The sequence below is a fragment of the Onychomys torridus genome, chromosome 9 (genome assembly GCF_903995425.1).
Source record: "Onychomys torridus chromosome 9, mOncTor1.1, whole genome shotgun sequence".
NCBI classification, from domain to species: Eukaryota; Metazoa; Chordata; class Mammalia; order Rodentia; family Cricetidae; genus Onychomys; species Onychomys torridus.
The window spans coordinates 104287970-104314965 of NC_050451.1; positions in this window are offsets into that span (position 1 = coordinate 104287970).

Here is a 26996-nt window from a genome sequence, read left to right on the forward strand (position 1 = left end):
GAATGGAGTGGACAGTGAATATTTGTACATATATTTGCAAATGTGTTATTCAAGAGTCTCATCTTCCTTTCTGGAAATGTTCATACTGGAATGTGTTTTGGCAAGAAGATTAGGAGATACATATTGTGCCTTTTTGATAAAGCTTTACTGTGACTGTGACAAAGTTCAGGGAGAAAGAGATACTGCAATTTGAAACAACATTAAAAACCAGGAGAGGATCTGCGAGAGTCAGAACTCCTGGAAAGAGAAGGAATGTGTGAACCATCAGCATGGCTCTGATAATTTGGTAAGTAAAATTTGACTTTTGTGAGTTTTCATGTCTAGTTTGAAAACCACTAGACTAGGAGCCATGAAGAGTGGTAGATGAAAAGGAAGTCTTCGGATTTTCTCAAGATGACTGAGCTAAAACCAACCACTAGTATGATAAAATAAAATAAGTAAGTACGCATAGACCAGGTTGTGAGACAAATGGAAGAAAATGTTTGTATAGTGTTTTCTACAAAGAGCCAGTTCTACAGCTGGGGTCAAGAAGTTCCAAGAGCCACTTAGCAAAGTCAATGCAAGCTCCATCTCCTTTCTTCACGTCCCCACGTAGCCCCCTTACACTGACTTTCTTCCTCTTTGTTGCCACTGACATTATGTTTTCTCTTCTGTAAAAACGGAGACAAACTACATCAAATTCATGAAATGACTTAGAGCAGAAGCTAATGTGCCATTTGCTAGAAACTCACCTACCCCTGATGAGCAGTGATTCACGTTCGTCTCCCATGGTGCCTCCTGCCACAATGAATATATTTCTAAGATGGTATTATTTCCTTCTGCATCCTGCCTCTTGACAGCCGATGACATGGAAAGAGAATGTGAACATAAGGATATCAGAGCATTTGAATAAGGTTTGGAAAGGGAGAAACAATGGACAAATGTATATCTCTAAGGGCTTACTCAGGGAGAGTGTTTTTCTTTCTTTTAGTACATATAATATCATACTCAATCTGACTGAAGATTTAAGTATAAATTTTTTCTCTAATATGACAGGTTAGAATTCTGTTGGATAGCCTTTTGGACTGGCCCACTCAGACAGCCCTGTTTGGTTATAGTGGTAAACATAGAACAACCCAAGTGTGGTGAGAACTCATTATCGACAAAAACTGGTGTGCTCTCAACTACCTCATGTTCAAGTTATTCTCACATGGATATTTCTAAGTAATAAATCTATGTAATAAAACCATTCTATGGTTTTAGTAATGATTTCTTATTCCTAAGCAATTGCTGGGAGCCATCCCCAGCAGTGGATTGGTCCTGCAGAGGATGTAAGGAGTTGGCGGGGGAAGGAAGTGAGCCAGACCATAGTGTTCAGGAAAATCTTCCAGCCTGACTGAGTAGCAGTTGGAGTGTTTCTTTATTTATACATAATTTCATAAGTAGGGATACATCTATAATGTTCCAAAAACATAGATCATATCATTTTTGTTTTTTGGACATGTGTTTCACTTCCTTTTGCTCATCTTTTAGTCATCATTAATAAACTATGACAGAACAGAGTTATCACTTCCAATCATTTTCCATCAAGTTTTGACAATATTAATAAAGAGTTATCATTCTTACTCATTAACCCTATAACCCAATTTTTGGGAATATAGAGGCATATGACAGCCTGTGCTCAGGCTGGTTGCTTTGGTTGCTTCAAGGACACTAGACCAAAACAAAATTTTCAACCATCCTGGGCATTTTTCCATGTCCCAAGCAGTTTATTATTAACTTTTAGTGGTCAGAGTGCCCAGAAAAAATCCTCAGGCTAAAGCCGCTGTAGTTATTATTCAAATTATGGCATAATAAAAACACTGTTCACATTTATATCTGTTTAGAATTTGTTTATATGTCTAATCCTGGCATTCTGCTGTTCCTTGATCATATGACATTATAGTGGCTCTACATGAACTAACTTCTAAGAGAGGAAGGTCTTAACACCTCATACTTTTATCTTCTTTACACTACATTGATCATCAGTATGTCTCCATGTAGAGCAGAGTTGTATGACACATAATTGTCTGAGTGTACAGTGGAAAGAGCCTTTCAATTTAAACTGTGGCCAACTCCTCTAGTCCACCAAATCTTGCTGACCTTTTTGAATTTACTTTGTTTTGAATAACTTGTTCCAGTGTAAGTACAAGGACAGATGTTTCAAGAATACCTTATATGCTCATGAAGAGAACTCTGGATTTTTTATGTGTCACAGCCTCCAAGGTGTAAGGAAGACCTTCAAGTAGATAAGGGTATCTCCTTCAAAGTGTGTGTGGGGGGGTGGGGATTGTATGTTCAGGACTTTCCTGGGGAAGCTTAGAAGCAGCATTCCTGGGAGAAGGCATAAATGATTCATAAAGAATTCTCCATCAATCTAATGTCCTCAAATTGTACAAATATTAAAAGTGCCCCAAGTATGTAACAGGGAGATGAAAACCAAAGGTGGCATGGCAGCCATCATGTGGCTCAGCTTTGCTGGATCTTTGTCAAGCACCTGTGCTGGCTTTATGACTTCTGCCATTCCATTCAGATATAGCTGTGCCAAGCAAGTATTTTAATTTTAAGACAGCCAGGCTTTAAAATTTTTCTCTATTTCACTTCTCTGAATCTCATAGGTATAGACAAATCTTTGATCAGTCAGTTATTTAGCTTGGATACTTGTAGTTTTTTTGGTTTTTGGTTGTTGTTTTTTTTTTTTTTTCAAGGAGCTCACATATTTTCTTCTTCCTTATTTGTCTTTCTTCCATATTAAGTTTAGCTCTAGCAAAAGGAGAATCCATATGCCAGATGCCTTAGCATGGCCATCTGATGGGCAGTCAGCTCCTTCGCTGATTTATGAGTAGAAATTTGCAGTAGGAAACAGAAGAAGCATTGCAGAGTGAGCAAGTCCTGTAACTATTAGAACTGTAACCACCGTTCATAGAGTTGTGTCCTCAAGCCAAACAATCTCAAATAATCTTTCCAGAGTTCTAGGAATCAAAGCTAATACATGAAACATTACTGATGCAATGGTAGAGAAAGTCTGCTCACTTGATGGTTTCTGTGACCTAGTATTATTTATTACATAAAAGGCACTAATGATTTTAGTTACAGCTCCATGAATATGTTTAAAATTCCAATTTCTTTCTCACTCACAGGAGCATGACTTTTTTGAATGAGATTGAGTATAATAATCTTGTCATGTGTAAGATGAAGAATAGATAGAAAAATGCCCAGTTTTTATTTAATAGGAGGACAATATGCTATCATATCATTAAATATTTTGGTTCTAAACAACAAGCCTTTTGGTTCTAAATCATTTTCAGGAATTAAGATCAATTGTCTTCCTAATTTAGCTGTGGCAGATCATGGTATTCAGAGATAAATAGCACCTTGATTGGTCACTCAGAAAGACTAAACACCAAAGGACATGGTAGTCGATGATAAAGACATGCACGTTGGTTTAACAGTGTTTTCCCTTCTCATGGAATTTCCTGAAAGATAATTTGCATAGTGTAAACAGATGTTGCCACCTCTGGTAGTTTATTATAGACTAGGAAGGTGGACTAGAGAAGCTCATTTTCTGGGTTTCTGTAGTATGGAGTCACACCAGGGAAGCAGTGCAAACAAATGCCCACATCATTCAGAAAATATGTGGATGGAGGCCTGAATCACAGCTCCGATGGCTAGCTTGAGAACATGGGGCATGTGCCCAAGTCACAGTTCACACCAAAGTATGGCATAAATATGGGTCATGTGTAATTTCAGTTTACCCCATTATAAATTATTTTCAAAGAGAATCTGGGACTTTCATCAAATATGGTGAACTGAAATTAATAGATATCTGTAAACAATACTTATTACATGCACACAAGTTTAATTGATTATCCTACCCAGGAAATTATGCTCTTCCCAGAAACCATAATTTTTCAAATAAAAATTCTGTGTTGGGTGTGGGATACCTTCACACAGTTGTTGACTACATGTGTCCTGAAGACATGAAAAACAATAAAGGCTATTGGCATTTGTTGTGGCATAAATAAGAAAGCACTTGCTTAGGCTCAGGTATTTGAACATTTGGGTCCCAGTTAGTGGCACTGTTTGGGAGATATGGAACATTTAGAAGATGCAGACTTGTGGGTGATATATTGTACACCCTAATAAAGCTTTCCTAGGGATCAGAGAGACAAAACAAGCCACAGCCAACCTCACCTTGCCAACTCCTCAGCCAATCCTGTTTCCTCAGACTGAAAAGACTCTGAGTACTCACCCGAAAGGGTCTTAGCTAAACTGCCACTAAAAGCCTCTAGCTCCTGGTCCTCATACCTTATATACCTTTCTCTTCCTGCCATCACTTCCTGGAATTAAAGGCATGTGTCCTTCTCTAGCAAAGACATGAGATCTCAAGTGCTGGGATTTAAGGTGTGTGCCACCACACCTGGCTCTCTTTCCAGTGTGGCCTTGAACTCAAAGATCCAGGAGGATCTCTGCCTCCCCAGTGATAGAACTAAAGGTGTGTGTGTCACCTCTATCTGGCCTCTATGTCTAATATAGTGGCTGTTCTGTTCTCTGATCCCCAGGAAAGCATTATTATGTATCAGCTACATTTCCCCTTTTTTGTTTAGAATAATAAAAGGTATAACTAATATAAGAAAAACTATATACACTAAATACAATAAGTATATACAGTACATACAGTCAAAAATTACATTAATAGTGTCTAGTCCATTAACATTTGAGAAACTCAGACAAAAACTTCATTATTTATCCTATTTTGGTGAGCCCAATACAAAATTTGTATACAATATACAAAAATCCAATCCAATGTAAAATATTTAAAATAAGTAGTTCCTTTTTAAAAGTATATTCAGTTATCTACCTTTTACTTCATCATATCTGTAATCTCTTCTTTCTTTCAGAGTAGATTCAATAATCTACCTTATATTTTATCATTTCTGTATCTTCCCTTTTTTCTTTTCAGAGTACATTCAATAATCTACCTTTTTTCTTATCCTATCTATATTTTTAGGGTAGAATTTAATAATCTACCTTTTTATCTAATCATATCAATATTCTCTCTTTTTTTCAGAGTAGATTTAATAATCTACCCTTGTGTACCCTAATAAAGCATTCCTGGGGAACAAAAACAGAACAGCTACTAAATTGGACATAGAGGCCAGATAGTGGTGCCACACACGCCTTTAGTCCTATCACTGGGGAGGCAGAGATCCTTCTGGATCTCTGTATATTCAAGGCCACACTCGAAACAGAGCCAGGTATGGTGGCACACACCATTAAACCCAGCACTTGAGATCTCATGTCTTTGCTAGAGAAGGACACATGCCTTTAATTCCAGGAAGTGATGGCAGGAAGAGAAAGGTATATAAGGCATGAGGACCAGGAGCTAGAGGCTTTTAGTGGAGGTTTAGCTAAGACCCTTTCAGGTGAGTACTCAGAGTCTTTTCAGTCTGAGGAAACAGGATCGGCTGAGGAGTTGGCAAGGTAAGGATGACTGTGGCTTATTTTGTGTCTCTGATCTTTCAGAATTTACCCCAATATCTGGCTCTAGGTTTTGAATTAATAAGACCATTTAGCAATTTGTGTTACACAGACTCACTAGAGAAAGTTTGGTATTAGGAGAATAATTTGATATTTTATATGGAAGATGGAGAGAGAAGGATATAATGATTATATATTTACACAACTATTCAAATACATAATGATTCTTTAATCCATATATATAATTTTATAGTATATCTTGAATCCTTTCTAGATCAATAAATACAATTTCAAAAATAATTGTAATTGATGTATAAAATTTCCTATGAATGTTACATAGTTTATTGAGTCAATCTCCTTTTGAGAAACATAAAATATTTAATAATGTGCCATAAACAATGTTGTCATGAAAATCTTTATAAACTAGGTTTTACTCATTATGATTATGTTTCTAAATTAGTTCTTCCTTAAAGGGAACAAGAGGGAGAGGTGTCTTATCCTACCTGGAATGACCACAGTAACACATGAAAAAGAAGCCAAGCAATTGACAGTAATGATGACAGCAAGCATGTGAACTACTTGCTTTGTTGTTTGCTTTTTGTTGAGGTTTTTGTTTTCTTTTGCTTTTATCTTTTCATAATTGCTGAGCTCACTGTGGTGGTTTGAATGAGGTATGGCTCATAGTCCCAAGCATTTGAATACTTGGTCCCCAGTTGAGGTCAAAATTTGGATAGATTGAGGATTTGCAACTCTTTGAGAGGAAGTGTGTCCCTGGAAGCATGCTCTGAGAGTTTAGAGACTCTGTTTTACTTGCTGCTTCCTGATTGCTTCCTTGTCTTCCTGGTCCTGTGACCATGTCTGCCTCCTGCCGCCTGAAGCCTATTGTCTTGCTTCTCTACTAGTATAGACTTGAAACCTCTTAAGCTCAAATAAAGCTTTCTTCCATATTGCCTCCATCATTTTAACCCTGCCACACAAAGTGATGAACATACTTCACTCTGCTTCTGTGAAAATGAAAATCATCAAATACAGATGATCATAGTGTTAATTTTACACTCCAATTACCTTTTGTCTGAGTCTATGCATTTGCAACTGTTCCACATCTTGGAGTGATCTTGGAGTGAGATGCAACCTGAGAACCATGACATTTTGAAAACATCTGTGACAGGAAGTAGTTTCCTAGACTCGGTGTGCTTGCCAAGCTCATGTCCCTTCTGAGGATCACTGGAACACGATCCCCTTCCATTCACAACTGACTGGGGACAGGGCAGTCTGGAGAAGCATTGTACAGAAGGAATGCCACGGGAGCACAGATGGCAGTCACAAATTTCTAATAGAAGAATGGTGAAAATGCATAGTTTTACGTACCCAAATCTGTGACAAATATTACAGCTGCATCTCATAAAGTATCTAAAAATCATCTATGAGATTTCCTTTCACTTTGATTCAGGTTCCTCATGGGCTTAATATGCATCTTTGCTCAATAAAACCTGAGTAGTCTTTCTTGGTCATAAATCTAAAGCCAGAGAATGTTTATTAGCTCAGAGAAATATTATTTTCATGTATTAGCAAGGTCTGTCCTAAGGACTTCTGGTGATGGCAAACTTCAGGCAAAGGTTAAAGAGGGGATGCTTCCAGAATGGTGGTGTGAAGTACATTGGGCATCTTTGTTAAGGAGAGACACCTGTAAGTTTGGTCAAATAAATGGAGGTGCATACATTTCTTTATCCAAATCTAAGAGACCTTAGAAGTATGTGAAACAATGGCATCTGGATTATAGACAGTTCCCTCAATTCAGCCTGACAGGAAACATCTCTAGAGAACTCTGATTATGCAGCAGTTCCCACAACCACTGGGAAGGAAGAGCAAATCCACATAGATTTTGCATTTGGCTGGCTGGTGCTGTCATTACATTCTGTTAGACTGTTCAGTAACTCCACAGGAGATAATAGTAGGCAGAGATATGAGTTCCAATCAAAGATTCATGCACCCACATGTTAAACAAAAATAACAACAAATAAGTACCAATTACCGTGAAAAGAAATTGATATTCAAGAGTGCTGAAATTAATATAAAGAGCACATGTACACACATACATAAACCTACACACATAAACACAAAATGCATACATGCATTCATGTGGCATCATAACTGGTTGTTGGTTATTATGACTTAAAGTGTCCAGGCAAGGAAATGTGATATCTATGCTAATATTAAATATTGTATTTGACATTCTCATAATTAAAAAAAAAGAAATAGGCATCATGGCATCCAAAATAAACAAAAGGCTTCACAATTTACAAGGTTGGAATAATACAACCTTTATAATGAATATAATATGAATTTATATTCATGTAAGAATTATAAAATAATAAAACTAATAAATGCATTCAATAAATAAGGCTCTGGTATAAGATCAGAACTCTGTTTAAGAATAAAAGACAATAATATCCTCATATATTAGCAATGGGCCATGCAAAGGGGGAAAAATAAAGAAAAGAAATTCAAATACAATCCATCAAAAAGATCAAAAATCACATATTTAAAAAATCTTAAATATAAAACTGTATTTTAAAAATAAATACAATCAAAATAAATGGAAAGAAATCCCACATCTTTTCATCAGAAGACTTAATGATGTTTAAATGGCAATCATATTTGAATTCATCTACATATCCAATTTATTCTCTATCAAAATCCCAGCTGGCATTTTTGGAGAAAATAACAAGAGAGTCATAAAATTCATATGCAAATACAAGAGACTCAGAATAAACAAACAGTCTTAAAACGAGAACAAATTTGGATGATTCTCTCTACTTGACTTTAAAATTTACAGCAGAGACAAAACTAAGGCACTGTGGTGCTGGCAAAGAATACATGCCAGAGGAGGACCCAGCAATGAGGAGAAGGACATAGGGTCTCAACTCTAAACAAAAAGCTGTATACACACTAGATGGGGTCCTGACAGTGAGGGGGAAGTACAGACAGGGTCGCAATCCTAACAGAAAAGCTTTTTGTAATTGACACATGCCAACAAAGGCAAAATCAGTTTTCTCCAATGAGGAGTCACTGAGTATGTTAAAAACACTCCAGGGCAGACCCCATCCCAGGAGTAGTAGTTAGTCAACAACAACAACAACAAAAAAAACTAATTCCGTGTGTGTGTGTGTGTGTGTGTGTGTGTGTGTGTGTGTGTGTTGCTTAACATTCTAGAGTATGTTGAGGAAGATTATATTATAAATTTTTTATTTATATAAATATTGTAATTTTTAAAATAAAATAAAGTAACAAAAAAGAGTGCATGGACACTATCCATAGAGTAGAATTTTAAGATCAGAAATCTATTACTACCTCACACCACTTGCAAAAATATAAATCACAGCCCTAAATAAAATAGATGCCATTATAAAATTTTCAATGAAAAATATAATAAATCTTCGGAAATTTTCATCTTTCAGTAATAATGGTTTCTTGTACCAAACCAAAAACATAAAGTGAAAACATGGAATTTCCCTAGAAGTGAAATTTCAAACATTTTTGTATTTCAAAAGACACTGTAAAGAGAGTGAATGGAAAGGGAATTTGAAAATACCAGATTTAATGGAGGACATACATTCAGAATGTTTTACTCTTACAGCTTAATAATAATATATATAACTAAGTAAAATATGTGCAAATGTCCACTTACTTTTCACCAAAGAATGTATGCAAATGGCAGGTAAGCCAATAACAAGAGCCTCAGAATATCCTCTGCAAGGAAATTGGGAAACCAAAGAGTCCACTTACAAAAAGGGTAGAAATCAACAAATGCTGGCAAACATGGAGAAAAATTAGACTCATGAATTCTTTATACTGAGAAGAGAAAATGGTATATCCATGTGAGAAAGCAGTGTGCTACAATTCTTCAGCTATATAGCTGAAGACCTAGCAGCTGAAAGTCATAGCAGCTCCATTCTGAGTTATATACAAAAAGAAAACACATTCATAATACTATATAGATACTATTTCACAACAGAAAGTATTGAAGTATAAATGCATGCTGCACTGCAGATGAGCAGTGAATGACCATGCCAAATAAGTCAATTAAAAATGGTCATGTATTATGTGCTTTAATTTTTATGAAATATCTAGAACCAGCAAATCTATGTATACAAAGTGTGCTACAGGTTCATAGGACCATGAAACATACTGTTAACAGTTTTTGTTGTTGTTATTGTTTGTTTTGTTTTTTGAGACAGGATCTTATTAGGTAGTGTTGCATGGCCATGAACACATAAAGATCTGCCTGCCTATGTCTCCTGGATGCAAGGAATAAAGCTATGAGCCACAACGATGCGCTTAAGTTAGTGTTGATGGGTATGAAAGGTGTGTTTTGCTTTTCTTTGCTTTGCCTTGTTTTTTAGTCCAATGAAAGATTAGAAAATTATTATAATGATTATTATTGCTCAAATCCATGACTGCACACAAAACCCTGAATTTTTTCACATCAAACAAGCAGTTTATATTATATGGTGGTATTGTGTTCCCCGAAATATTGTGTACTCTAATAAACTTATCTGGGGTCAGAGACCAGAACAACCACAATATTAAACATAGAGGTTAGACAGTGGCAGCACACACCTTTAATCCTAGCATTCCAGAGGCAGAGATCTGTCTGGATCTCTATGAGTTCAAGGCCACACTGGAAACAGCCAAGCATGTTGACTCATGCCTTTAATCCCAGGAAGTAATTCCGGGAGGCAGAAAGATATTTAAGGCTTGATGACCAGGAACTAGGCTCTTTAAGCTTTTAGGCTTTTAAGCAGCTCAATTCAGCTGAGAGGCTTCCAGTCTGAGGAAACAGGATCAGCTGAGGAATTGGCAAGGTGAGAAAGCTGTGGCTTGTTCTGCTTCTCTGATATTCCAGCATTCACCCCAATAACTGGCCCCAGGTTTAATTTTATTAGTAAGACCTTCTAACAATTCATGCTACAATATTATATAAATCATTCCTGTTAAAGCTGTTTCTTTAGAAAAAGAAGAGGTAGGATGATTTTAATCTTTCCTTCCTAACTCAAAACAAAGAAGAAATCAAGTCACATCCTAAGTCCTATTATTAGCATTGAGAAATCACTCCATCCATAAATAGTGTTCTCAAAGGCCACACAAGGCCAGAAAGAAAGACAGATGGGATGTATATGTTTCTCAGGCTCTGAGTTGACAATTACTAAAAGACCCTGTGGAGAAATGTCAGCAAATGGGCTAAAGATTGAAAGCTTCAATCTGTCACACTACCAGTCCCTGGGCTAACCCTGGAGAGAGCTGGTCCTCCCTGAGGAGTCTCCAATGGCAAAGACAAGGTCTGCACCAGCCGCTGATATGGAAGAAACAGAGACTTGTTGCATATGTACTGTTGAGAATTTGCCCTTGAAGATTATGTCTCTGACTCACAGGTACATTTCTTTGTTGCAGATGCATTTCTTTGCTATAGATGGTAGTTTTGATATCCAGTGAGAGTCAGAAAGGCTGACATCTTAGCAGAAATCACTAAAATCCTTTGGTGAAGAATGATCTGAGGAAGAGTTGGATTCTCAATAGAAGAGACCTACTTCTCCTAGCTAACAGAAAGCTCATCTCAACTTGTTTCCTGCTACTTGATCTGTGCTCTTTTCAATGGGCTGTGGCAGCCCTTCCTTCTCTGGGAGTGGTTTAAAATCCATGGATGCATCTTGTCAAAAAAAAAAATAATAATAATGAACTCCCTTTTTAAAAAACCTATCTCAACACTGGGAAACATTTCACCAAAAATTTAAAGGGTACAAATAGCTGGAAGGGAGATGAGAACATATCTCACAAATCTACACACATAATTTTATTTCATTGTAGGGTGGTGCTAATAATGTTACCTGCACTATAATCTATTGTTCAAATCCTAGATGGTCTTATAATAAAAAACCCAGAGCCAGATAATGGGGTGAAAGGTGAAAGATCAGAGAAGCAGAACAACCACAGCCCACCTCGCCTCACCAACTCCTCAGCTGATTTGTTTCCTCAGACTGAAAGTCTCTGAATCCTCACCCAAAAGGGTCTCAGCTGAACTGTCTTATTTCCTCTTTCCTCACAATTTATATACCTTTCTCTACCCAGCCATATAACTTCCTGGGATTAAGGGCATGTGTGCTTACCAGTACTGGGATTAAAGGTGTGTGCCACCCACTACCTGGCATTGTTTCCAGTGTGGCCTTGAACTCACAGAGATCCAGAGGGATCTCTGCCTCCCAACTAATAGGATTAAGGGTGTGTGCCACCACTATCTGGCCTCTATGTCTAATTTAGTGGCTGTTCTGTTCTCTGATCCCTAGGCAAGTTTATTAGAGTACACAATATATCACTACAGTACCCTGTGAAATCTGTCCTACTTATATGATCCATGTCATTATAACTGTGCTGGATCATGGCTTCCAATCATTCAGTCCAGTGACATTTTACCTCTGTTATTTTATCTACACAGCACACCACCTTGTCTGCCTTCATGCATATTAATCTGACATAGGATTCTTTGTCTCCATCCTGCTTTTTCATCATGAGATCTCTGCACATGCCTCCTAAACAGGCTGTTCCCAGACAGCTGTCTTCCGACACCAATTCATAATTTGCCACCTGCTGGGGATATCACTCTGTATACTCTACTGATTGGCCAGTAGCCTGGCAGGAAGTATGGGCGGGACCAGCAGAGGAGAGAATTCTGGGAACAAGAAGGCTGGAGAGAGAGAGAGAGAGAGAGAGAGAGAGAGAGAGAAAGAGCCATGAGAAGATGTTAAGATACCAGTAATCCACAAGCCATGTGGCAACTTACAGATTAATAGAAATGGGTTAATTTAAGATATTACAACAGCTAGCTAGAAGCTTGCCGTGACCATACAGTTTATAAATAAGTTTCTGTGTGTTTACTTGATTGGGTCTGAGTGGCTGTGGGACTGGTGGGTGAAAGAGATTTTTCCTGACTATGGACTAGGCATAACCAGAAAAACTCTAGCTACAGCCACCCCTTCCCAGGGAGTTACGTTTTTATCTATATACATCTTATGATTCTAATTGATAAGAATAATATCAGGAACTAAAATACAAGCAGAAACCATGTCTTACCAAATGTCTGTTAATTAATATGGTAGAAAATTTCTGCCCACCACAATCTACACTTCCAAATCCACTCACTCTTTTCAAACTAAGATAAACTGAGCAAGTTATTCCCTGTATTCTGAAAGAGCCTAAGTATCCTTAGCAATAAAGGGCAGCAAACAAGAGCAATATCAATTCAGCAATAGCCTACAATGTTCTGAGAGTCTCTAGGCCAACCTAGAGCATGGAGGGCTTCTTGTGCATGGTGGATTTTGTTCTCTAAATAGCTAAATAGTTCACAACAAAAATAAAATTGTTGGTACATATATATATCAAAACACACACACACACACACACACACACACACACACACACACACACACACGATAGATAGATAAACAAAAGAAAAGAGACCACAATATTAAATGAGAGTGGGGAGTAACATGAACAGAAAGAGTTAGAGGGAGAAAATGGAAAGGGGGTATCAAGTAGATATATCATAAACTCAGAAATATATTTATTTTATTTTTTATTATTATTATATTTGTATTTTAATTTTACACATCAGCCATGGGTTCCCCTGTCCTCCTCCCTCCTGCCCCCACCTCTACCTTCCCCACAGCCCCTCCCTCCATTCCCATCTCCTTCAGGGCCAAGACTCCACTGGGGATTCCTTTAAACCTGGTGGATTCAGTACAGGCAGGTCCAGTCCCCTCCTTCCAGGCTGAGCAAAGTGTCCCTGTGGAAGCCCCAGGTTCCAAACAGCCAGCTCATGTACTAAGAACAGGTCCAGGTCCCACAGCCTGGATGAATCCCAGGCAGTTCAAGCTATTCAATTGTCTCACTTATCCTGAAGGCCTGATCCAGTCGGGGGCTCCACAGCCTTTAGTTCATAATTCATGTGCTTCCATTTGTTTGCTTATTTGTCCCTGTGCTTTTTCCAATCTTGGTCTCAACAATTCATGCTCTTACAGTCCCTGCTCTTTCTCGACAATTGGACACCTGGAGCTCCACCTGGGGCCTGGCTGAGGATCTCTGCATCCACTTCCATCAGTTATTGGATGAGAATTCCAGCACGACTGTTAGGGTGTTTGGCCATCTGATCACTAGACTAGGTCAAATCAGGCTTTGTCTCGACCATTGCCAGCAGTCTACAGATATTGTGTCATTGTGGATTTCAGTGGACCTCTCCAGCGCTCTGCCTATTCCTGTTCTCATGTGGTCATCATTTATCATGGTCTGTTTTTCCTTATTCTCCCTTTCTGTTCTTGATCCAGCTGGGATCTCCTGCTCCCCTAAGCTTTCTTTCCCTCAAACTTTGCCCTTCATTACTCCCACTGTCATCCAGGTTGTTCATGTAGATCTCATCCATTTCTCTGTCACTGGGTGATCCCTGTGTCTTTCCTAGGGTCCCATTTTCTAGGTAGCCTCCCTGGAGTTGTGTAGAAGTCTAGTCATCCTTGTTTTACATCTAGTATCCTCCTATGAGTGAGTATATACCATGTTTGTCCTTCTGAGTCTGGGTTATCTCACTCAGGATGTTTTTTCTAGGTCCATCCATTTGCCTGCAAACTTCATGATGTCATTGTTTTTCTCTGCTAAGTAGTACTCCATTGTGTTTATGTACCATATTTTCTTTATCCATTCTTCAGTTGAAGGGCATCTAGGTTGTTTCCAGGTTCTGGCTATTACAAACAATGCTGATATGAACATAGCTGAGCAAATGCCTTTGTGGTATGATTGAGCATTCCTTGGGTATATGCCCAAGAGTGCTACAGCTGGGTCTTGGGGGAGATGGATCCCAATTTTCTAAGGAAGTGCCATATTGATTTCCAAAGGGGCTGTACAAGCTTGCATTCCCACCAGCAGTGGAGGAGAGTTCCCCTTGCTCCACATCCTCTCCAGCATAAGCTGTCCACTGTGTTTTTGATCTTAGCCATTCTGACAGGTCTAAGGTGGTATCTCAGTCATTTTGATTTGCCTTTCCCAGATAATTAGGGATGTTGAGCAATTCCTTAAATGTCTTTTAGCCATTTGATCTTCCTCTGTTGAGAATTCTCTGTTTAGTTTTATAGCCCATTTCTTAATTGGACTGTTGGGCATTTTGATGTCTAATTTCTTGAGTTTTTTATATATTCTGGATATCAGCCCTCTGTCAGATGTGGGGTTGGTGAAGACTTTTTCCCATTCTGTAGGCTGTCCTTGACCATGCCCTTTGCTCTACAAAAGCTTCTCAGTTTCAGCAGGTCCCATTGATTGATTTTTTTTTCTCTCAGTGTCTGTGCTACTGGTGTTATATTTAGAAAGTGATCTCCGGTGCCAATGCATTCAAGAGTACTTCCTACTTTCTCTACTATCAGGTTCAGAGTAGCTGGATTTATGTTGAGGTCTTTGATCCACTTGGATTTAAGTTTTGTGCATGGTGACAGATATGGATCTATTTGTAGCCTTCTACACATTGACATCCAGTTATGCCAGCACCATTTGTTGAAGACGCTTTCTTTTTTCCATTGTACATTTTTGGCTTCTTTGTCAAAAATTATATGTTCATAGGTGTGTGGGTTGATGTCAGGGTCTTCAATTCAATCCCATTGGTCCACATGGGGGATTTTATGCCAGTACCAAGCTGTTTATATTATGGTAGCTCTATACTAGTGCTTGAGGTCGGGGATTGTGATGCCTCCAGAGGATGTTTTATTGTACAGGATTCTTTTGGCTATCCTGTTTTTTTTTGTTTTTCCATAAGAAGTTGAGTATTATTCTTTCCAGATCTGTGAAGAATTGTGTTGGTAATTTGATGGGGATTGCATTGAATCTGTAGATTGCTTTTGGTAAGATCGCCATTTTTACTATGTTAATCCTGCCTATCTATGAGCATGGGAGATCTTTCCATTTTCTGACATCTTCTTCTTCAATTTCTTTTTTCAGGGACTTAAAGTTCTTGTCATATAGGTCCTTGACATGCTTAGTTAGAGTAACCCCAAGGTATTTTATATCATTTGTGGCTATTGTAAAGTGTGATGTATCTCTGATTTCCTTCTCAGCCTGTTTGTCTATTGTACATAGGAGGGCTACTGATTTTTTTTTTTTAGTTGAACTTGTATCCTGCTATGTTGCTGAAGGTTTTTATTAGCTGTATCAGTTCCTTGGTCAAATTTTTGGGGTCACTCATGTATACTATCATGTCATCTGTAAATAGGGAAAGCTTGACTTCTTCCTTTCCAATTTGTATCCCCTTAATCTCCTTATGTTGTCTTATAGCTCTGGCTAGAACTTCAAGTACTATATTGAATAAGTATGGGGAGAGGGGACAACCTTACCTTGTTCCTGATTTTAGTGGTATTGCTTTGAGTTTTTCTCCTTTTAATTTGATGTTGGCTGTTGGCTTGCTGTAGATTGCCTTTATTATGTTTATGTATGTTACCTGTATTCCTGATCGCTCCAAGACCTTAATCATGAAGGTTCTAGTGATGCTGTATTGCTCTTTATTTTTTTGTTGTATGTACTTCTGCCTTGATGTCTGCCCATCTCCTTGTGGGTTCGTTCTTGGTCTTATCAGTGTACTTGGTCCAGACAGAGCTGACAGATTTAGGGAGCCTCTCTCTGGTCCAGATGGAAGCTCTGGGTAGGATGGGAGCTCTGGTCCAGATGAGAGTGCTGGCGGTATAGGAGCTTGAGGGCTGGACTATGAGTCTCAGGAAGTCCCTGGGGTTTTCTTATCTTGTCCAGATGGGAGCTCCTCTTGTCCAGATGGGAGTTCTGGGACAGGATGGAAGCTCTGGTGCAGATCGGAGTTCTGGGGCCCATGGTAGCTGGGGGCTTTCTGGTCCAGATGGGAGTTCCAGGTCAGTTGGGAGCTGGGGACTGGTCTCTGAGTCTCAGGAAGTGGCTGGGCCTCAGGAAAATGGGTGTGGGGCCAGGGTGTGGAAACTGCAGGTTCTACCTGCAGTCTTGGAAAAGGGGATCTTTTCCACAGAGCCTGACAAATGGCTGGAAACTGGGGCCAAGTTGGGCAGGTATTACTGGGATGGCTGGTACCTAGGGGTGGGACCCAGAGGTGGTTGCCTCTCTGTTTTCAATGCTCACCTCTGGTCCAAGTGGGAGTTCCAGGACAGGACAGAAGCTGGGGGCTGGTTTCTAAGTCTCAGAAAGTGGCTGGGGTCTCTGGCAGATGGGTGTGGGGGCAGGGCATGGAGGTTGTAGGGTTCACCAGAGGGTCTTGGAGAGGAGGAGCCTTCTTGGTGGGGTTGGGTGGTCCTGCCCTATGGCCAGAACCCAGAGCCCAGTTGGGCAGGTCTTCTCCAGAGTGGCTGGTACCCCGAACTGTGATCCAGGTGCGGGCCTCTCTGGGTGTGACTGAGAAATATATTTAAGTGAGCCTTATGGTTGCATCCCAAGCACAATCATTCAAAAATTATTTAGTCATTCTGAACTTCTGGATATACCTCTCTATCCTATACATCTAAGAGATACATTTATAATTGAAACTCAAGGAGGTTCTAATATTTATATCTCTTAATCTACTGTTACTGTATTGTTGACACTGAGGCTTGGAACGATATTTCCATAATCAAAAGATGGTTTAATAATAAAAAGGTCAACTACAGAATTTCTCAAATTCTCTCACCTGTGATTCCTTTTAACAAATATCCAAAAATGCACTTAGGTATAGTTATATCTTATTTGAAGATGGGTTTTCTGATAATTTTCTGGATAAGGTATGAGTGTAGGGTGTTAGAAATTAAATATTGCTATCAGCAAGGAATAATTTTTTTAAACTTTATCTTTTAAAACAGCTCCCTACATAGAAACAAGTGATGAATGCTTCTTCTTTGCTTTTTACTAATCAACTCCTTTTCAAAATGATGAAGTATAAGATCCTTATAGTCTTTCTTATAGCTCTCATTCATTCTCTTACTTAATTGATTCATATATTTGAATGGCCACTGGAAGTCACAGAGTGTTACAACATTCACTCTTTATTGATTGTTAGACATCATGAATTGACAATTTTCAGGCAAGATGCTATGTTTTTAAATATTTATAGATGAAATTATTCGGAAGGATAAGAGTGAGAAAGAGCCTATCTTAAAGTGATGGCACCGGTATAAATAGTCGATGTCCTTCACTGTGCCCCAATGACCTATATCATAAAGAATGCTCTCCTTAAATGGATCTCTGTTCAAATTTCTTATGTCAAATTCCAACCTAACAACAGGGACAAGTCTGTTTATTTGTATGAGTTAAGTTGCAGATTACTCTTTTAGTTCCCTGTTTTATATTTCACTCCACCATCATTTTTTTCTTTAGTAGAAAGACCAATAACAAAATCTTTAGTATCATTGTGCTGTTTTCAAGAAAATATATTACCAATAATCATTGTTAGAATTTAGATGCAAAATATCTCCTCAGAGTTTATGTGCAAGAAAAGACATTGTGGCCAGCCCTCGGGCAACAACTGGGAAATGATGGAATACTGGATAGTCCATTGTGGGGTGAAAAACTGGATAGACTACTGAAGAATAGAAAGGATGGGCAGTAGGACTGACAGAGGAAGCAGGCCTCTAAGAAAGATGTATCTTGTCTCTAGTACTTCCTCTTTTTCTCCCTCCTGGCTGTCAGGCAGTGAGAAGTTCTACTCTATACTCCCCACAATGATGTTTTCTGCTATACCACATAGAAGCAATGGAGCAATTGGTTATGGACAGAAAGCTTTAAAACCCCAAGTCAAGGAAATCCTCCCCCAAGTCATCCTCTCAGATATTTTCATTTCAGCTATGTGATCCTAATACTATCATGATTTTTATTCTCTGTGCAGAAAGCTCTGGTTTTAAATTTCTGGGGAGCTGCTTTAGTACATTCCACAAGTTCTACCACCTATCAGATATGTTGTAACAAACTGCACATTTTCATACTGTAACACTTTACAGCAAAATGCTCCATTTTAAGTAACTGTTGCTTCAGTAGACTTTTAGCTAAAGCTGTTGTTAAGGTTTGATATGACAAAGTAAAGCAGTATAGGAAGGGGAAGAGGCATCTGGAGGGAGGAGAATGTGAGCACATTCCAGTGTTTTCCAGAGTTGTCTGAGAAGAAATGGAGCTCCTGAAAACTGGCTTTATGGTGAGCTTTCTATTCTTCCTGCCTTTCTGCCTCAAGATTTCTAGAACACATGAGTCTATTCCTTTCAGACACTTCTTCTCAATCATTATTACCATTTTATATCTGATAACTAACTCCCAAGAGAATTCATGCCATCCTTTTGCGGTATGTATTCACAAACTTGAGGATTTTTCAGACATTTGTATTGTGTAAATACCATGGTGAAAGGAAGGAGGACTCAACAGAAAGTCTTCTAAACTTTAAACATTAGCGAATCTTTTTCAAGTGGTAGATCCTCGCTTATGGTGTTCTGGAGTAACGTGAAGAGAACAAAATTTCTCATTCAAATACAATGAACAAAGAACATAAATACAGCCAAAGACTATGAGAAAAGGGAATGAATATTAAGATACATGAAGAAGATATGAAAGGCAGAGTTCAATATATGGAGTAAATTAATATCAGCACATAAGACATGAACAGCTCTGTGCCTAAGAGACAAAAATTCTAGGCACCTTTTGTCATCATTAGAGAGATTTTATTTCTGGGTAACAGGGATGGCAAATAGACAACATCATAATTATAGACAGTATATCCCAAACATTATTTAATTCCAGTTTTTTGACTATTCATCAAGGACTCTATAGTGACTAAAGAATGTTTCCATACTTCACATTGTTTATCACTAAAAGACAACAAAATAAAAATATTGTAAGTATATAAGCAAACTAGAAATTTCACATTATGAATTCCTATTTGTACACAAATCCCTTTTGAATTTCAAGATTTTGGGTCAACCTACTCTATTAAATTGAATCCAGGTTCCCTGGCCAAAAGCAATCTAGGGCTCCTCTGACCCCTGTTTATACCATGAAGAAAATCTACTCTTGGTGATGCTATTGAATTGAGAGCACACATATCCATCTTATTATTCAACAAAAAACATGTTCTGCATTTCCATGCTATCATCTGTGTCTTCTCTAATCTTAGAAATGAAAACATTGGGTCCATAACTCTTTGCATTTGGAACCCATTTAGTTTGCTTTACCAAGTTACTAAAGATTTGCTTTTCTTTCTATGCCAAAACTACTGAAGTTAAGCTAGTTGCTTTCCCCTGCTCTCAAGCAAATAACTAATCCAAGTAGATAAAAAAAAAATGTGTGCAGAGACTGCTAACTGGTCCCCAATATCCATTCACCATGTCTTTCTTTCTGTGGTAAAGGAACACACCTCATTGCACTGCTCTCCAAGTGTCCCTGGTAGGGAGCTGAGGATGGAAGATTCCAGACACTTTCCACAAAAGAATCTTGGAGCTTGCCATCTCTCGGAACTCCTAAGACAGAATGTGGACCAAGTAGCTGAGAGGTTATTGATAGAGCAGAAAGCTGTTTTGTTGCAGGATATTTGATCATACTGAAAATACTGAAATTGCATTATTTAAATAAATTTAAATAATATCAACCATAGGTCAAAAGGCAGAGCAAGCAGCCAGTTGACTGGAAGTAACCAGAAGGAGTGAGAGGAAGTCAGGAGATCAGAGGGAGAGAGAGGCATAGGAAGTAGTGGGGGGGGCATCCAGTTGGAGGACTTTTATTTGAGACTGCACAGGGAACAGCTCTCTTTCTGAGAGGATGTCAGAAGTAGGTCAGCAAGTGGCTTTCTCTGCCTCTCTGAGCTAGCAAGTTTTCACCCCAGCATCTGATTCCTGAGTACTTATTGGTAAAATAAAAATATTGAGACTAAGTTAAAATGACATTTGCCACCCTACATGGAAGTGGCTAACACTGAAGCAGTATGTAAAGACTCCACAAGCTCCAGCCTCAGCAGCTAGACATCAGCAGCTTCAGAGGCACAGTCAACAGCTGAGGCAGTTAAAGAATCAGGTGCAACCACTGTGCCACTGATAAAAAGTATTTGGCAACAAATGTGGGAAACAACCACATGGACAGAGAAATTCTGAACAAAATGAAAAGTCATCAAATTTGGTAAGACACCTGGGAATTCCTTAAGGACAGAGTGAGGTAATATAAAATACTATTTAAAGTAATATTTACAGCCTGGAATTCCTTTGCCTTCTTTATTACCTAAGGGATGGTCTGCTATAGTGATTGATCTAAAAGATAACTTGTTTACTATACCTTTACAAGAACAGATAAAGAAAAATTTGCCATCATGGTGCCTAAATATAATATTGCTCAACTTGTTAAAAAGTGTTAGTGGAAATTCTTCCACCCTGTGTCAATATTTTACACAATAGTCATTAGGAGTAATTTGTAAACAGTTTCCATAATTTAAAATTTATAATTATGTGGATGATTCCTTACTGGTTGATTAAGATACAGATACCTTAAGAAAAAAAAAATGTTTGATGAATTTTGACTTGCTGAAGATTACAAATTGTTTCTGAAAAAAATACAGAGAGGAGATTTTATCAGTTATCTAGGATATAAGATAGGTTTACAGAAAATTCAATCATGAAAAGTACAAAACAGCAAAGAACAATTCCAAACCCTTAATGATTTTCAAAAATTGCAGGGTCATATTAACTTGCTATGGCCCACAGTTGGATTAACTATTCAAAAGCTAAGTAATTTATTTCAAATGTAACAAGGTGATAAGGACTTAAATAGTCCAAAAGAATTTATCAGCTGAGGATGAAAGGGAATTAACTCTTGTAAGAAAAGAGTTACAGGATGCACATGTGGATTACTTGGATCCAAAGTTTGATGGTATTTTAATTATTTTGCTATCTATTTATTCTCCCACGGGAATTCTTATGCAGAGAGAAGATAATCTTAGGATGGATCCTTTTAGCACACACACAAAAAAAAAAAACAGAGTAAAAAGTTAAAGATCTATGCAAAAAAGTTTCTGAATTGATTCTGAAAGGAAAAAAACGAGACTTCATGAATTAGCAGGAATAGATCCAACAGAAATTATAGCACCTCTTACTAAAGCTGAAATTGCCTTATTGTGAGCAGGAAATGAACATTGACAAAGATCTTGAAGGAATGTTTTTGGGAAAGATTAGCCACAAATATCCCAAAAGCAAGAGACTTTAAAACAACAACAACAACAACAACAACAACAACAACAACAACAAAAACTAATTGGATTCTTATTCACATAGTAAAAGGGACACCAATTTCTGAAGCCCCTGCATTCTATACTGATGCAAATAAATCATGAAAGTCATATTATAAAGTGGCTCAAAGCCCTTATGGTTCAGTTCAAAAATCAAAATTATATGCTATATTTATGGTATTATTAGAATTTCCAAAACCTCTTAATATAGTTATTGAATCTTTATATGCAATAAGCACTGTTTTCCATACTAATACCACTGAACTTATTCATAATTAACCTAACTATTTGCTCAGCTCCAACATGTAATCAGAAATAGAAATCACCCATTGTATGTATTCCATATCAGATCCCATATGGATCTACAAGGCCCTCTAGCACAAGGTAATGATGAAATTCATCAGCCATTAATAGGAAATGTGCAGAAGCCTCAGAATTTTATAAGAACACCATGTTAATAGCAATGGTTAGAAGAAAGATTTTTTTCTATGACTTAGCAACAAGCCAAAGAAAATATAAGGAAATGTCTTACTTGTTCACTGTATAGTCAAACTCCATTACCTTCAGGAAGTAACCCAAAAGATATTCAAAGAAATTAAATAAGGCAAAAAAATGTGTTTCATTTTTCAGAGTTTGGAAAATTAAATATGTGCACAATACCATAGTTACAAAATCAGGATTTCAATGGGCAGATGCTTTAAGTTCTGAAAACTCTGATTCTGGAATTTAAATGATAATGAGAAAGAAACAACACTTGCAGAGAGACATTCATTAGATAGTAGAAAAAAACTGCTGAATTAAATGAGCCTTTATGTTTTAAAGATGTATTGACTTCAGAATGGAAATATGGATATATGTTACATCAGAGAAGAGGTTTTGCTTTTGTTTTCACAGGAGAGAAAAAAAGTATGGATAACATCAAGGTTCATAAAGATTAAATTCAAACAAGAGAGACCTTCTGAACTTATAAAGACTAACAAATGTCTTTCATTTGATTAGGTGTGAAAAAATAAAAATAACAATTTACCAAAGACACACTTGTCTTATTGACATGAAAGAAAAAAATGGGTTTTCTTAATCCATGTGTCTTAATTCCATGTTAGAATGTTAGACAAGATTGCCACATGGCCCACACCATCTTGGACATCAGATTTTGAGTTTTCTTCTTAAATAAAATGGGTATATTTGTTGTTCAATATTAAAAACATAGGTAAAAGATCTAAAATATTTTAAGTAAATACAAAGGGACATTACAGTTCATAAGAGTTGCAGTGATTTGGAGTTCAGATAAAATATTTGAGCAAGGAGGTAGTAGCCCATACATTTAATCCCAGCAGACAGCCAGATTTCTATTAATTAGATGTTTTCTAAATTCTAGAGTTACAAGGTGGTGGTGATGCATGACTTTAATCCCACCACCCAGAGACAAAACTCAGATACAGCTCCTAATTGGTATGTTTTCACACCAGATAAAACACATACTTTATTTATAAATTATTATACAGGCCTTCTACAGGGTTACTAGAAAGACAAGCTGAAATTCAAAGTTAATATTGTTTGTGATCTAAAAATAAATACACTTTTACCTTGAAGTTATATATAAACAGAAAAGGGAATATAGGTATATTTATCCACATAATAAGGTATATTTACTTTCAAAATTTCAAAAGAGAATTTTTAATTGAAAGATAATACTTTTTATGCTGCCAAAAAAATCTTTTTGACCTACCAAAGATATAACCTACCAAAAAAGGAACTCCCCAAAGTTAGGGTTGGGTCTGTGGGTTGTCTTTCCAGGAAAATAGAAACATCCAACTAAGGAATTCAACTGGACAAGTAAAACATCTGAAGAAGGACAGAACATCAAGAGAAAATATTCCAGGGGGAAAAAAGTAAATTGGCCAAATGATGTTGTCCACCTTCAGGCTTTTCTTCTGCCAGGTTCTATGAAAAAAGTGGACATATTTCAGATCTCCAAGAAGATGATGGGGCCCTGCAATGATGAATGCACCTGGATTGTGATAACGCCAGTAAGCTGAGAAACATCACACAAAAATCAGCTTTAGACTATAAACTGCTCAGGATATTTAAATCACTGGGTTCATGTGATACTTACAGGAACATTTGGACTCAGAAATACTTAATTCTCAGACTGCCAAATACAACCAAGTTGGACATTGTGGAAAGCATGGCAAAAATATCTTTATTAGTAGTAGTAGTTTCACTATGTTAAAGTTAAAACCTTTCCTTTTCATTTACACAAAAAGAGAGAAATGTTGTGGGATATTTGATTCCAGTATGCCCCAAGGTTGTGTTATTTAAATAAAATCAACCATAGGTCAAGAGGCAGAGCAAGCAACCAGCTGTCTGGAAGTTAACCATAGAGAGTGAGGGGAAGTCAGTAGGTCAGAGAGAGGGGCATGGGAAATAGAAGGGCTTGTATTAAATGAAAAACATCCAATTGAAGGAGTTTTGTTTCAGCCTGCATGTGAGACAGTGCCCTCTTTCTGAGATGATGAAAGAAGAACAAAGCCTTCTCTGCCTCTGAGACAGCAGGTTTTCTCCCCTCCATCTGGCTCCAGAGTCTTTATTAGTAAAATAAAAAGACTAACAAACACAACAGTCTCTCTACATGAAGGCAGCTGGGGTGGGGTGAGATTTGAAGGCTCCCTGGGCCACAGCTCAGCAGGAAGGCAACCATAGGATTGGGACAGCTGTGGCAGATAAAAACAACACTGTTTCTCTGCTGGTTTTATATAGTCCATACCAAAACCATAAAACCATCCCAGAACTGCCTCAACCCAATGTGTATAATATAGATTTGTTTGCTTTTAAGAGAGAACAGTTTACAGCTCTGATTATGGCCAATAAGCATTAAACAATATGAAACTGGTGCTAGTAAAGATAGGCAATTTTTGTGTCTATTTTTGGGATTGTATTTTAATTACATTTCTCCCTTCCATCCCTCCAAACTTTCCCATATACTCCTCCCCACTCTTCTTCAAATTTGTGACCTTTTTCTATTGGTGAAATTATTAAGGCCACTCCACGTAGTTAAAAGGGAGGTTTATTTTGTGGGCTAACTTACAAATGAAGGGGTAGGTTGCAGGGTCTGGCAAAGGTATGGCACAGTCCGGCGGTGTTCTCTGGAGAACTCTGCTCGGTCTACCTCCAGCATCCAGGGTCCCGGAACCAAGAAAGCAACCTCCTCTTGATTCTTGGTCTTCTGCCCCCTCCTCTGTCCCGCCTTGTGGGCATGATCATTACCAAAGCTCCAATGGGGGTTGGAACTTCCAGGCCAATGCTGGGATGGCTATCCACTACATTTTTCTTCAATTGTTAGTATGCATATATGTATTTGTATATACATATGGATTCTCAAATATAACCTGTTGAGTGTTGGAACCTTCCAACAGTCAGCTGGGTAGCTGGGTAGAAGTGTAGAGTCAATGAAGAGGATAGAAAAAGGGTTGAGAGGTCTGCCAGTCAATGCCAGACAGCCCTGAGTTTATTACACAGCCAGTTTATATACAGTTTTGGAGGACAGAGATAGAACAATACACAGCACAGGCATTCAACCGCTATCTTGCCTTGCATCAAGGAGCAGGCAGTTTCATTTTCTATTTCGATGTACCTCCAGCTGGTATCATCAGCCTGTGTCTAGATAGATAGTGTATTCCTCCCTGTGGGCTAATCAAGGCTTTCTCAGATACCTTCAAGGAGACTCTGTGGCCTAATCAGGACTTTCTCACGGCCCCAGAGGAAGCAAGCTTGAACTCTATTGACTCAGAATAGACTTCAGATTCAAAATGGGAAACCAAGTCAGTTGTGGGCTTCCACAGTTGAGACTATATAATGTTACTTATATGTATGTTTCCAGGGCTGAACAGCTGGCACCAAAGATCAACTGTGTTCTTGCCTGATGGGGGAGTTATTTCTGTTCCAAGCTTTCCTCCATTGCTTGCAGTTATTTGTTGAGGGCTGAGGATCCCTCTGTGGGCATTCCTCATAAAGTTTAGCATGTTTGTGTCATCCTTTCTCAGCTCATGTTTGAATAGTCATGTTACTTTTTAATAAATATGAATGAAGGTTGCCTTAAGGGCCAGTCTCAATGTGAATGAGATCTACATTCTCAGCCGTCACTGACTTTACATTCTCATCAAAGGGCTTCTTCTGATGAAGCACTGAAGCACTAGAAAGCCATAGGAAGACCATGCTGTGAGTTTCATCTTTAAATTGTCTTATGAAGTTAACCCAGGTACTAAGCATCTCCAGAAGAATTGTCAATAAGAAGAAACATTATCTAATCAAGACAAATAAGGCTGAAGAGATATCAAAACCATGACTCCAGAAGTACATCATTTGGAGTGGAGAGTTATCCTTAAATATAAGGAAAGACAGGAAAATCAAACAAAACAAAGACCTTGGGTTAAGCTAATGACATTAAATCTCTTTCGTGGAAAATATCAGATCGACTAAAGAACCACAAGAATAATAAAAGGAGTTGTGATACTCTGAGGACAATTTTCCCACAGCCAAGGTTTTGTTTCCATTGATGCAAAGAAAGAAATAGCTTGCTAATATACTATCTGACAAGTTTCTAATCACTATTTATTTAATCCCGATAAACTTTTGGTCAAGTAAGTATCATCATAACAATTTAAAGACTTAAGCAATCAAGAAAATTAACTAATAATATTTGAACATTAACTCTAAAAAACACAGTTTGGCATCTAGCATATGATCCCAAAGTCCATCACTCTCCACATTACCACATAATCACTCAAAAACTGCATGAAAAACTGTGGAGCTGGCAGCAAGAACCACATTGAGGTCTTTGAATGCTACCCTACTAATAACATATTTATGAGAAGACAGGGCTATCTTTGCTGAATTCCTTCTAAAAATGGAAGAATATACTTTTATGAGTTTTGGGGTTTTTTGGGGGGTTTTTTGTTGTTGTTTGTTTGTTTGTTTGTTTTAACTTCATGTATACTTTATTCATTGGTTCCTGAGTTTTAACATAGAAGCATTAAGCTATAAAAGACACAAAGAACAAAATGAAATGAGAAGCAAATAAAATAATCAATGATTATTAAATATTCTATGCCAAACATCACAAATCTTAAAGAGCATTTTAAAAATAGTTGCTGCATTACTGAGAGGTCTTGGCCTTGAAGCATCAAGTGCAGAGAGACTGGCTTTGAAACCTTCC